Consider the following 13,773-nt stretch of genomic DNA (forward strand, 5'->3'; position numbering starts at 1 on the left):
TGGGAGATCAATCTCATGTGTGTGAAGTGGATGCGGCACGATGCCATCACCTGAAAGTGATGTCATTGTGCTGAGTGCATCGCGCCGAGGACACTCTATCATTCAGGGATGAAAACTCTATGGTACCATAATTTTAACTTGAATGCTAGAGTGTCCATGGTGCGATGTGCCCAGTGTGACGACATCACTTCCAGGTGACATCATCATGCCAGTCACATCACAGTGCAATCCTAAACAGAGTTGCACTTCACAGCTTAGAGGGAACATTGGTGCTGACCGAAGCAGTTACCTTCTTCTCAATGGGATTATTTGGTCTGGGCCTTTTCGGTCCTGGCCCCTGGTGGAATGAGCTCCTGCTGGAGATCTGGGCCATGCGGGACCTATCCAAGTTCTGCAGGACCTGTAAGACGGAGCTCTTCTGCTAGGCTTTTACTTGATCCAGCGGGCATCCTATGAAGCCATTGCTCCTCCAGCATTCAGCACCTTACCATCTAGGTGCGCAAGCTGTGCTGAAAGCTTCCAGCCTACACGATGTTGTGTGGTTTGTTGTACTGACTACTGCTCTCGAATCTGATTGATATTTTTGTGGCGGTTATGTTTTTGAAGTGATTCATGTTAATGTTGTTTTAATGTTGTAAGCTGCCCTGAGCCTGTTTGTGGGATAGGGCAGGGTATAAATTGAAAAATTAAATTAAAGTTAAAATTAAATAAATTATATGGCTGTAACTCTGTTTAGGATTGCACTGTGGAACATACAGAAACAGGATGAGTGTCGGGTCCTCAGCTGCCATGTTAGTCCTTCTTAAAGTAACATACAGAGCTCTGTTGGATCTGCAAGAGAACCGGTAATGTGGACACTCCCAGCTGAACCAATATTAGCTGGTCTTCCAGACTCCATTTGGCCTACTCAGTCACCAGCGAGTGTCGCTGGAAAAGAAGAAGAATCTGAGCTATGAAGAGAAGACAGCAGAAGGAATGGCATGCAAGGATATGGTGCTGCTAATGACACTTTCAAAGAGTCTTTCATTTCTGAAACAAAGCCTACTAGCAACTTCTTCTGCCCTGAATGCTTCTTTCTGTTCTCTCCCCACCCCCCTCCACTTTCGCAGTGGCCTCTGTAATGTAGGGACACACTCTGGCAATGTTAGAATGCCGATCTTCCCACTTGGGCCAAAAGCAAAGATTGGTTTATTATTTTTTTAAAAAAGGCTCCTCACTAAAGCAGAACAATCACCTTCCCGAGGCGAACGCAGCTCCTGTGCTTTTGCTAAGAAGACGGCAATGGGAGCTGCTCTCCTGGTTTGGGTGTCCAAGAAAAAGGCTCCAGGGGAAGCAGTGCTAGATTTCTCTAGTTTCCTGGAGGATGCTTCCGTCCTTGACTCCCATCAGTCGGGCTTCCGCCCGGGTCATGGGACGGAGACAGTGCTGGTCGCCCTGGTGGATGATCTCCAGCGGCATCTGGACCGAGGCGGCTCGGCGGTACTGATGCTGTTAGACCTGTCGGCAGCGTTCGACACGGTCGACCATCGGTTGCTGACTTGCCGTCTTGCCGACGTGGGGATTCAGGGGTTGGCTTTACAATGGCTTACCTCTTTCCTCAAAGGTCGGGGACAAAGAGTGGCGATTGGGGGTGAATTGTCCCAGAGATACCCGCTGGATTGCGGGGTCCCTCAGGGAGCAGTTCTATCCCCGATGTTGTTTAACATCTATATGCGCCCTCTTACCCAGATTGCCCAGAGATATGGGCTGGGTTGCCACCAGTACGCTGATGACACCCAGCTCTATCTACTTATGGATGGCCGGCCTGCCTGTGTCCCAGAAAACCTGGACCTGGCATTGCAGGCCGTGTCTAGATGGCTCAGGCTGAGCGGGCTGAAGCTAAATACGACGAAGACAGAGGTCCTTTGCCTGGGTCGCCGTGGTCCAGGGAGGGAGATTCCCTTACCGGCCCTCGATGGTGTGCCTCTGTCAGCGGCGCACAGGGTTAGGAGCCTGGGGGTGCTACTGGAGCCTACCCTAACTATGGAGGCCCAGATAGCAGCCACTGCCAAGTCCGCATTTTTTCATCTTAGGCGGGCAAGGCAGTTGGCCCCTTTCCTGGAGGGCGACGACCTGGCAACAGTGATCCATGCAACGGTCACCTCGAGGCTGGATTACTGCAATGCCCTCTACATGGGGCTGCCCTTGTGCCGAACCCGGAAGTTGCAGCTAGTGCAGAATGCCGCTGCCCGGCTGTTGTTAGGGCTCCCTAGATGGGAGCACATCCAGCCGGGGCTTCGGGGACTGCACTGGCTGCCGATAACATACCGAGTTCGGTACAAGGTTCTGGTTATGACCTTTAAAGCCCTTTATGGTCTGGGACCTGCCTACCTTAGGGACCGTCTCTCCCCACATGTCCCCCAGAGAGTGCTGAGGTCGGGGTCTCAGAACCTCCTTATAATCCCTGGGCCAAAGGAGGCCCGTCTGAAAGCGACCAGGGACAGGGCCTTCTCGATTGCAGCTCCCTGTTGGTGGAATCAGCTCCCGGAGGAGGTGAGGGCCCTGCGGAACCTTGAACAGTTCCGCAGGGCCTGTAAAACAACCCTCTTCCGGTTGGCATATAATTAACTGTGAGCAGAATGCCTGAATATTAAATCTTAAACATCAGATTACTGAATATTGGAAATTTGAAGGACTGATTTAAGGAATAGTAGCATAGTGTATATCGATGTGAGTTTTATGTATTTTTAGGCTTTTATGTATTTTATTGTATAATTTTAATTGTATTTAAATCGACCTTTGTTAGCTTTTATTGTTGTAAGCCGCCCTGAGCCCACCTCGGTGGGGTAGGGCGGGATATAAATCGAATAAAGTTAAGTTAAGTTAAGTTAAACCCTATGGAGGCCCCTAGGCAGTTGAAATCTTGGGGACCCCCTCGTAAATTATCTCAGAGTCCGAGTGCCTGCCCCACCACCCATGGCCCCCGCTGCAGCCTGCAGGCACCTTCTTAAAAGCCCCTTTTACTAAGCTGCAGGGGAGAGGCAGAGAGAGGCAAATTTAGCAACAACGCCAGCAGCAGCCACACCAGGCAAGTCGAGCAAAAACTAGTTCAGTTGTTGGCTGCTCGTGCAGGCTGGGAGGGCTGCAAGCAGGGGGGAAACTGAGAGGGGAGCCAACTCGGGGCCCCTAAAGGCATGGGGGCCCATAGGCCAGTGACTACTTGGTCTAATTGTTAATCCAGTTCTGGGGGTGAGCCTCTGCTCCTTTCTTGTCTGTTTATTCACAGGGACCTCTGATGCAGCCCAGAAGCAAACAGTTCTCTTTGCCCTTTCCCCAGTCATTTTTTAAAAAAGCAACGCTTCCTGATATTTTCCCCCATGCCCCACCCAAATCACTGGGAAGTCTGACTTTTAAAGGGAAGGACAATGGTACTACTGTGACACTGCCCTCTTGGTGAACAATGCAGGGAAAGACTTGATTGTGTATTGGGCTTTGTTCGACAACTTTTCCTTACGTTTTCTGGAACACCCACGGTTAAAAAAAGAAGAAGTAGAAATTGTGAATGCCCACACAAAGGGATAATGAATGAAAGTCAGCCTAGCTTCACCTAGGGTTGCCAAGTCCAATTCGAGAAATATCTGGGGACTTTGGGAGTGAAGCCAGGAGACTCTGGGGATGGAGCCAGGAGACATGGGGGTGGAGCCAGGAGAAAGGTTGTGGCAAGCATAACTGAACTCCAAAGGGAGTTCTGGCCATGACAATTAAAGGGACCGCACACCTTTTAAATGCCTTCCCTCCACTGGAAATAATGAAGGATAGGGGCACCTTCTTCTCTCACGCAAGGTTGCTAGGTATTGTTATCTGGTAATTAAAAAGCATAGATCGTACTGTAAGTTGAGTTATTAGTGAAGGATTAGTTTGGTCCGGAATTTTAGGAATTATGGCTGTAACTGTCTAATGCCATGTTCTTATACTGTATTTTCTTATATTATTTTGTATGCTGGTCTTATGACTGTTTTTAATAAACTTTTACTTTGGGCACCTTCTTTGGGAGTTTATAGAATTGGACCCCTCAGTCCAATCTTTTTGAAACTTGAAGGGTCTTTTGAGGAGAGGCGTTGGATGCTATGCTGCATTTTTGGTGCCTCTACCTCAAAAAACAGCCTCCTCCGAGCCGCAGATACCTTTCTCCATTATTCCCTATGGGAATTGGTCTCCATAGGGACTAATGAGTGCCCAGCAGACATTTCCCTCCCCCACCCTACTTTCTGATGACCCTGAAGCAGGGGGAGGGCCTCCAAACCAGGGGATCCCCTGCCCCCACCTGGAGATTGGCAACCCTAGCTTCACCAGATGAGTCCTAGGTCCATCTGATCCAGGATTCTATTTCCGGCAACCAAAAAGATAGTCTATCTTAGCAGCCGGTTACACACCTCTGGAGTGGGAAGGTGATCGCCATTAACACACAGTTCATTGCCTCAGTTATCTGATTCCATTTTGCTATCTTGATTGACACGCTTACTGTTCAATAGTGGGTTTGATGCATGAGGGGACTTGGCAGCAGTGAATTTACTGTGATGACAGCATGATAGTAGACAAACTAAGACTGCTAAACTGGGCCAACGGGGCCAACTATATATAGTCCCAGTTCCCGCACTAGAATGCCATTGGGTCATTTGAACCAGCGGGGGGCTGGTGATTGGTGATGCCCTGAATTACAGCTTACACTGAAATTTATGAAACTCAATTCCCAAATAAGATATATTCTTTGTTTGACTTAACACACATCCATGGGGCTACTAGGTGGCCGCCACACAGGGCTGGCCCTGCCACTAGGCAAACTAAGTGATTGCCTGGGGCACCGGTCTTCTGGGGGCACCAAATTGGGTGCCCCCCCATGTGACTCAGTGATGTTATCAGTGCAGGAGAGAGGCACCAGAAGTTAGCCTTACTAAGGGTGACATACAGTCTAGGGTCAGCCCTGCCACCATGCTAGAAGAAGATAAGATGAAGAAGATATTGGATTTATATCCCGCCCTCCACTCCGAAGAGTCTCAGAGCGGCTCACAATCTCCTTTACCTTCCTCCCCCACAACAGACACCCTGTGAGGTGGATGGGGCTGGAGAGGGCTCTCACAGCAGCTGCCCTTTCAAGGACAACCTCTGCAAGAGCTACGGCTGACCCAAGGCCATTCCAGCAGCTGCAAGTGGAGGAGTGGGGAATCAAACCCAGATCTCCCAGATAAGAGTCTGCACACTTAACCACTACACCAAGCTGGCTCTCAGGCTAACAGGCTAGCTGACAGGCTAGCTGAGTCTCATAAATGGACCATACCATTCTAAGCATCCTAAAATGAGCACGATTCAAGCCCAGCAGAACTCCAACAAGTTCTCCCGGGTGTAAGAGTCAAAATTCCCTGTGTCAGAAGCTCCCTTGGCCAGCTTTGACTCTTAGAAGCTTATTCTCTGAGGGGTCTGTAAGCATGCGTTAACCAAGCCGGCTGTTTGCTCGTCCTCCCCTTCGGATTGGAATTTTAAATAGCTCAAAAGAATGTAAATAGCCTTTTGGCAAGACTATTTGAAGAAGGAGCTTACTTACGAAGGTCTGAAGAACATAAGAATTCCTTTCTGGGGTCCCAGAGGGTAAGATAACAACTTTTACTACCAAATTATCGAGGCAACGCCCAGGTTAATTACTCAGTGGTCGCGTAACTCCTGAAATAAATCAACATGGCTAAGACAATTAAAGAATTATCTGAGCAAATTACTGCTTTCCAGGCTTTAATAATGTCGTCCCAGGACCAGATAAGATCTGAAATTAAATCAGTCAGAGATGCAGTCTCAGAGTTGACTGCAGAGCTCAAGGACACACGGAACATTGCAATTTCGGCTAATGAGCTTGCCTTATCTAACAAACAGAAAATACTCCAGCTGAACTCCCAGCTTACAGAGCTCTCTGACCGTAACAGAAGAGCGAATTTGATCCTGGGTGGAATTTCAGAGGAAATAAATAATAAACTCCTGGAAGGAACTCTTATAGACTGGATGGGTGAGCAAGGAGTTACTCTGCAATCTCAGGATATTGAGAGAGCTCATAGACTGCAAAGGAGACAAGATGGGGGTGCCCCAAGGGAAGTCATAATTAAATTTTCAAGGGAAAAGACTCAGCAGATAGTTTTCAAGACTTTGAAAATAAGGAAAGACCTTTCTTTTAGAGGAAGGAAAGTTTGGGTGAGAGAAGACTTCTGCCAGGAAACCATCAGAAAGAGAAGGCTAATGAGACCCTTTGGGCAAAAACTATATGACAATAAGATTAAATACTCTTGGGGGTACCCCTCCTCAATAATTATTTTTAAAGATGAAAAAAGGCTGGTGGCTCGCAACCCTAAGGAAGCAAGAGATCTCCTCACTCGCCTGGGCATTGCCACAGATGACCTGAGAGACCCGAGAGAGGAAGAAGAAAAAGAAACAGTGGAGCTCGATGTGGACCCGGAAGAAGGAAGCTCAAGTAGACAAGAGAAAAGGCCAAGAACGGACTACTAAAGGGAAGTATAAAACATTTTGAGCTAAATTTAGCTAGAAGCTAGAAGGGGAGGGCGGGGTGCGTACCCCCTGGAAGGTGGAAGACAGGATGATGGTCTCATCCAGAAAGTTGTCTGTGCCACAGGGGAAGGGAATGGGGGGTGGGTTTTCAGTTAGAAGTATAGTAAAATACCCTCAGCCATTAGGGCCCAAGTTTGTTACAAATAAAGAGAATGGATAGATCTTTAAGAGTCCTTTCACTGAATGTGAATGGTCTAACATCAAATCTTAAGAGATTCAGAGTAATTAAAATGGCTAAAGAACAAAGAATAGATCTGTTGTGCCTACAGGAAACTCACAAAAAAATAAATGATAGGAAACCATTGATAAAAGATTTGAGGTGGCAGGTTTTAGCAGAAGCAAGAGGGTCTTCCAAAGCTAGAGGCGTGGCTACATTGATTCGTAAGGATATTAAGGTGGAGAACATGGAAAAATTAGTAGATAAGGAAGGTAGACACCTGTTAGTTAAGTTTAAGCTGGAAGCCATAAAAATCACTATAGTAAATGTTTATGCACCAAATAAAAGACAAAGGAAATTCTTAAACTTGGTTTTTAAGAAGATACAACAGTTTTCAGAGGGCGAACTAATTGTAGTGGGCGATTTAAATGCGGACATAACCAAGAACAATAGTATTAAGCTAAGAGATTGGGGCTTGAAGGACGCTCATGAGTTTACTAACACGAGACCCAGCCCGACACGTATTTCTTGTAGACATAAAACAGCATCCCGCTTAGATTATATAATTTTGGAAAAAAATAATAATATGGTGGTTAAAGAGATCAAGACCCATCCAATTTTGATTTCTGACCATGCCCCTCTAAGTATTGAATTAGAACTAAATCTTCCCTTGACAAATAGACCTTGGAGGTATAACAACCTGGTAATGGCAAAAGAAGAGAATAGGGAATACTTAATGACACAGTTAAAATTATATTTTAAGGAAAATAGAAGAACTGTGTCAACTAATATATTATGGGACGCTGCTAAAGCGGTAATAAGGGGCCATTTGGTTAGGAAGGAAAAAGACATAAAAAGAGAATGGTATAAAAAAAGGCAAACAAAACTTAATGAATTGGAGGAGTTACAAAAAGAAATAATGGGAAAGTGTAATCCTAGTTTACAGATTAGAATTAAAGAGATTCAAAAACAATTGGGGGCTCTAGATATGGCAACAATGTGGAAAAAGGAAATAATGGTTAGGAACGACTTCCAGAGGAATAGCATTAATACAGCAAAAAGGTTAGCTAATTATTTGAAAGTTAAAAAGGCAAAACAATCAATTAGAAGTATTAAAATTAATAATAATACAACTCAAAACTCTAAGGAAATCACTAAGGAATTTGAAGACTTCTATAAAAAATTATATATGAAAAAGAATATAACGGAGGTGTGGGATGCACCTAAGCTAATCATAGAGGAGGAAGCAAAAGCCTCACTGGGTGCTGAGATTACACTCCAAGAGATAAAGGAAGTAATAAAAGCGCTCAAAAAAGGTAAATCACCAGGGCTGGATGGCTTTACTTCTGACTTTTATAAAGAAATGGTAGAAATTATAGCACCTGAATTGCTGGTAGTTTTTAATGAAGTCTTGGAAGGAAAGAAAGCCCCGGACTCATGGAAGGAAACAGAAATAATTTTGATATTAAAGCCCCAGAAAGATCCGGAAGAAGTAGGTTCGTATAGGCCCATTAGTTTACTAAATCAAGATTATAAGATCTTTGCTAAGGTTTTAGCAAATAGACTTAAGAGAGTTATCCCGTCAATCATAAAAGGAGACCAATACGGTTTTATTGAGGGTAGATCTATTTTCCATCCTATTAGAAATATCTTAAACGTATTGCACCATGGCCAAAAGAAAAAAATAGCTCTGTTAAAGTTGGATGTTTATAAAGCCTTTGATACTCTCTCACATGAATTCTTGTGGCAAATATTAAAGAAGATAGGTTTAGAGGAACGGTTCTTACACGCTATACAGGAAATATACAACGGAGGTAAGGCCAAAGTTAGAGTCAACACTGACCACTCACAAGCGTTTCCAATTCAAGGGGGGGTAAGACAAGGCTGTCCACTATCCCCACTCATATTTATAATAGCTATAGAGCAATTAGCAGAGCGAATTAGGAATGCGGGGAGAATAGAGGGGTATAAGTCAGGTAATGAAGAAATGAAAATTAATTTATTTGCGGATGATATCATAGTAATTATGTCTAACCCAAAAGACGGAGTTAAAGAGATTAAGATAATTTTAGATGATTTTGAAAAGTGTTCAGGGCTTGGAGTGAATATGGCAAAATCAGAAATTCTATACCTTAATGTTAATAGAGAGGAAAAATAGGAAATAAATAGGATTACGAATATAGGAATGGGAGCCAAGAGACTTAAATATCTAGGGATAGTCCTGCTAAAAAATATGGACAAAATGATAGAGGAGAACTATGGTAAAATATGGAAGAAAATAGAGAGAGATATGAATAAATGGAATCATAAAATACTAGGGATATCAACTAGAATAAGATCTCTTAAAATGTTCTTGATACCAAAGTTAATGTATTTATTCCAAACATTGCCTTTAGGTTTGAGGAAAAATCAAATTGAACAATGGAATAAAGCAATCAAAGTGTGGATTTTTAATAATAAAAACTGTAGGTTTCATAAGAGAATTCTATACAACCTTAAATCAGAATTAGGCTGGGGAATCCCAGATTTAAGTAAATATTATGAGGCCTTCCAACTAAGAGCGTTACTAGATCTGAGTGAGGATAAGGTACAGAAGTGGATTAATTTCGAGAATGCAGTCAACAGTGGTATTGGAAGATTTGGAATTTTTTCCACAGTGTCGACAAAAGATCTAAAATTAGCTATAGGGCCCAGAAGAGTAGCATTAGAAACCTGGATGAAATGGTACCCACAGTGGCTAGGAAAGGTTTCAAGGTGGAGCCCCCTAGAAGCTATTGTTAAGGAGGTGCATGCTATAAAATGGTGGGAAAGGCTTAAAAACAAAGGCTATTTTAGAGTGGACGATATGTTTAGGGGTGGTAAACTAAAATCCTTACAGGAAATTACAGAAGATTTAGGTAATCAATACTGGTTAAACATAGCAGGCTTGCATAAGAGAGTTAAGAGGATCAGTGAAAAGGGAGAGCTTTGGTCAGACGCTCCAATGGAAGAGATATATAAAGTAATGGCCAAACAAAGGAAGGGTCTAGTGGGGTTACTATACAGGAAAATGATTTCAAATAAAGATAAAATAATAGTTCATTTACAAAAGATTTGGAGTCATGAAGGTCAGTTAACAGAGAGGTTGGCTGGGAAAATCTTGGAAGGACTAGAAAGGATTAAAGTAATCAAATTTAAAGAACTGGAATATAAATTTTTCACAAAATGGTACAAAACTCCCGCACAAATAGCCAATATATTCCCAGGAATGAGTTCCAAGTGCTGGCATTGCAAATAATTTAAGGGTTGGTTTGCACATATGTGGTGGGAGTGTGAAGAGGTTAAACCCTTTTGGGGGAAAATTATTCAATTTATTAGAAAAGTCTGCAATGTACCATTAACCATTGGCTTTAATATGATGTTGTTAAGCACAATAGGAAGTCCGGCACTAAGTAGACCCACTCAAAACCTTGTCAAGGCAATGATACTAGCGGGGAAGGCGGTCATCGCTTTGGGGTGGAAAGATAAAAGTAAATGGTCAATAGAAATCTGGCACAGCTATTTGTTTGATTACATACAGTCTGACATCGTGGCAACAATCAACAAGGATTCCACGTGGGATGATAAAGTCAAGGAAATCGAGACCAGATGGAATCCTTATTTAGAGTGGATCTCAGGAGAAATAAGGAAGGACATTCAGTGGAAGATCAAGACTTTGTGCCCTTGGCTGAGGGGAAAAGACTAAGAGAAGATGGGGAGGGTTGGGGGGGGAAGGGTTATTTGTAATTCCAACATTCATATGTTGTAATGGCCAATTGTATAAGAGTCAATAAAACATAAAAATATTTATTTAAAAAAAAAGAAGAAGCTTATTCTCTGGAAAGCCTGTTGGTCTTTAAGGTGCTCCCAGTCTTGGATTTTGCTTTCCTACAGCAGACCAGGGGTGGAATTCTAGCAGGAGCTCCTTTGCATATTAGGCTACCCACTCTTGATGTAGCCAATCCTCCAAGAGCTTACAAGGTTCTTTTTTGTAAGCTCTTGGAGGATTGGCTACATCAGGGAGGTGTGGCCTAATATGCAAAGGAGCTCCTGCTAGAATTCCACCCCTGCAGCAGGCAACAAAAGCACTCACTTGAAAATAACTTAAGCAGAGTCATACCACTTAAAGCCAGTCAACTTCAAAGGATTTGCAAGTGTAACTCTGTTTAAGATTGCACTACAGTTTTTACCAAGGGGGGGGGGAAAAGATTCTAACAGCTATCCCTTATAGCACAGCGTGAAAGCAGAAATATTGTCTCTTTTTAAAAGAAAAGGTTATTAGTGTGCTCCTTTTTTTCAAAACCGTTAACTTGAAAAATTAGAACCATTTGATGGCTGTTTTAAGAATTGGTTAGACTTCACCCCTAAAGGTATTTTTATTAAAATTATGAATACAGGTCTTTATTTACAAATTCATATCCATTTCTTGCCTAATAAAGAATAATGTCTGTAAATATAAAATTGTATCTAAACAGCTGCCAAAATATCTTTGAAAGGACAATTGGATTAACACATTTATTCATGTGAATGTACACACACACACAAGATATAAAAATGTATTTCAGCAAAATAGTTATGTAAGTTTCTATTTTAAACTCATCTGGTCCTAATTTTCTAAATTTATTGCCTCAGAGCTAATGCCAAAGTGCTCCATTTGATTTATGGAAATACTTTAGCACATTTTTCCACCATGATATTGTAGAATGCATTTATGGTTCTTTTTGTTATTGTTAGGCACTATTACAGACTGGGGAGGGAGAATACTTTAAATACTTTTATAACAAAATACCGTAAGTCTTACAGGTAACGAGAATTATAAACAATGCAATGCATTTTAAGAGCATTCAACATAATTTACCATTTTTTTCCGCCTGTTGTATTGAACACGTCAATCCATCTGGTAAATGGATATTCAAAACTATCTGTTTTGTGCCAAACCACTTTTTTAAGCACAGGCTACATTTTTCCCTCCAGGCAAGTATTTAAGCTGTAGCCTCTCTGTGATGTCCCACTAACATTTTTTTAAAAAAAAGACATTTGTGCACACACATATACACACACTCAAATCCAGAGAGCATCAAGAGGAAGATCAGAAAAACATTCCATTAAAAAGCAGCTGAACTATGGATCCCAAACAACTGTCTTTTTTTAACGGATCTGGAGGAAAGGAATTTAATGGAACCTGGCATCTAGCTTTCCTCCCAGAAAGCATTTCAGCTGCATTTGTGAAATGACATCTAAAGGCATTTTGATGAATTAAAGCTCTGGCAAGGAACTTTTAAATCCAAAGAGAGAGAACTCTTTTACAACAAAAGTTTCTGAACTTTGTAATATTTGGCTAATCACAGTGTGCCCTTGTGATAAGACTGTGAACTCTTTCCATCCGATTATTTTAAAATATCTGAAATCAAAGCACTAGTCTCTATGTTCTTGACTCTTTTCCAGTATTCGTAAATTAATGAAGATGGAGTATAATGAAATAAGCTTCCCTAACTTGAACAAACCAAGATGTGGCTTCGCCTTAGATAGCTCCTAAAGGTGTCACTATCCACTGAGAGCTATCATGAACAACCTGGACAAAGGTGCACTTTCAGGTGTCCTTTCAGAGCCAGTGTGGTGTAGTGGTTAAGTGCTTGGACTCTAATCTGGGAGAATTGGGTTTGATTCCCCACTCCTCCACTTGCACCTGCTCAGTGACCTTGGGTCAGTCATAGTTCTCTCAGAGTTGTTCTCTTAAGAGCAGGGCTTTTTTTGAGCAGGAACGCAGTTCTGCCTGGCTTGGTATCAGGGGGTGTGGCCTACTATGCTAATGAATTCAGACGGGGCTTTTTCTACAAAAAAAGCCCTGTGTGACACAATGGTGATGTCAGTGGGTGTGTTCCTGCTGGGCTTTTTCTACAAGAAAAAGCCCTGCTTAAGAGCAGTGCTCCGAGAGCTCTCTCAGCCCCACCTACCTCACAGGGTCTCTGTTGTGGGCAGAGGAAGGGAAAGGACATCGTATGCTGCTCTGAGACTCCAAATGAAGAGCAGGGTATAAATCTAATCACCACCTCCTCTGCCTACTGCTCCTGCTCCTTCTTCCCTCCAGGCCCAAACAAATCTTCATACGGAGACAAAGCGCATGACAAGTCCATCTCTCTCTCTTTTTTTAATACCAGGATTTTTAGAACATACACAAAAAAGAAAAAACAGAAAGTAAAAAAAAAATGGAATAACAAAGGGAAAAAGAAGTAAGAAAAACATGAAAAGTAGAAGGGAAAAAAATGGAACCATTTTTCTATTTTTGTCTACGACTGACAACTTAGTTGTCCACCTTCAAAATCTCCAGGTATTATTTCCCATCCCAACCTTTCTCAGTTCTAGCTCAACTTCCCCCATGCCATGTTGTGATGGTGCAGGTTGAGTGGCAGCCAGGGCTTTTTTTGTAGCAGGAACTCCTTTGCATATTAGGTCGCAGACCCCTGATGTAGCCAATCCTCCTGGAGCTTTCAGGGCTCTTCGTACAGGGCCTACTGTAAGCTCCAGGAGGATTGGCTACATCCAGGGGTGTATGGCCTAATATGTAAAGGAGTTCTTGCTACAAAAAAAAACACAACCCTGGTGGTGGCTCAGGAAGTGAGTGACAGGAAAGGTGAAACCAAAGCAGGCAAGGGGAGGAGAAAAGGAGCAGAACAGGAGTGGCCAAGCTTGCTTAATGTAAGAGCCACATAGAATAAACGTCAGATGTTTGAGAGCCACAAGACATGAACGTCAGATGTTTGAAGGAAGGAAGGAAGGAAGGAAGGAAGGAAGGAAGGAAGGAAGGAAGGAAGGAAGGAAGGAAGGAAGGAAGGAAGGAAGGAAGGAAGGAAGGAAGGAAGGAAAATAGATGGGGAGGGAGGGAAAAGGGAAAAGTGGAAAGAAAGCAACTTTAAATGCATTCTCCAAGCCGCCAGCTGGCTTAGCTTGGAGAAGTGATTTAAAGAGACAAATCCCTTCTCCAAGTCAACTGACCAGGCATTGGGGGCTTCAAGAGA

The 13,773-nt window shown here is 43.0% G+C and overlaps 1 long non-coding RNA gene across 1 annotated transcript in view; it reads right to left on the reverse strand.

Annotated features, from left to right (window-relative positions):
* LOC132574764 (uncharacterized) overlaps nucleotides 1–13,489 on the reverse strand; it is a 272,751-nt gene extending 259,262 nt beyond the window's left edge. The window contains exon 1 of the long non-coding RNA XR_009555648.1: nucleotides 13,431–13,489. This is a non-coding gene — a long non-coding RNA (uncharacterized LOC132574764). The remainder of the gene's footprint in view (nucleotides 1–13,430) is intronic.
* Nucleotides 13,490–13,773: the final 284 nt, after the last annotated feature.

Source organism: Heteronotia binoei, chromosome 7 (assembly GCF_032191835.1).
Source record: "Heteronotia binoei isolate CCM8104 ecotype False Entrance Well chromosome 7, APGP_CSIRO_Hbin_v1, whole genome shotgun sequence".
In the NCBI taxonomy this organism is placed as follows: Eukaryota; Metazoa; Chordata; class Lepidosauria; order Squamata; family Gekkonidae; genus Heteronotia; species Heteronotia binoei.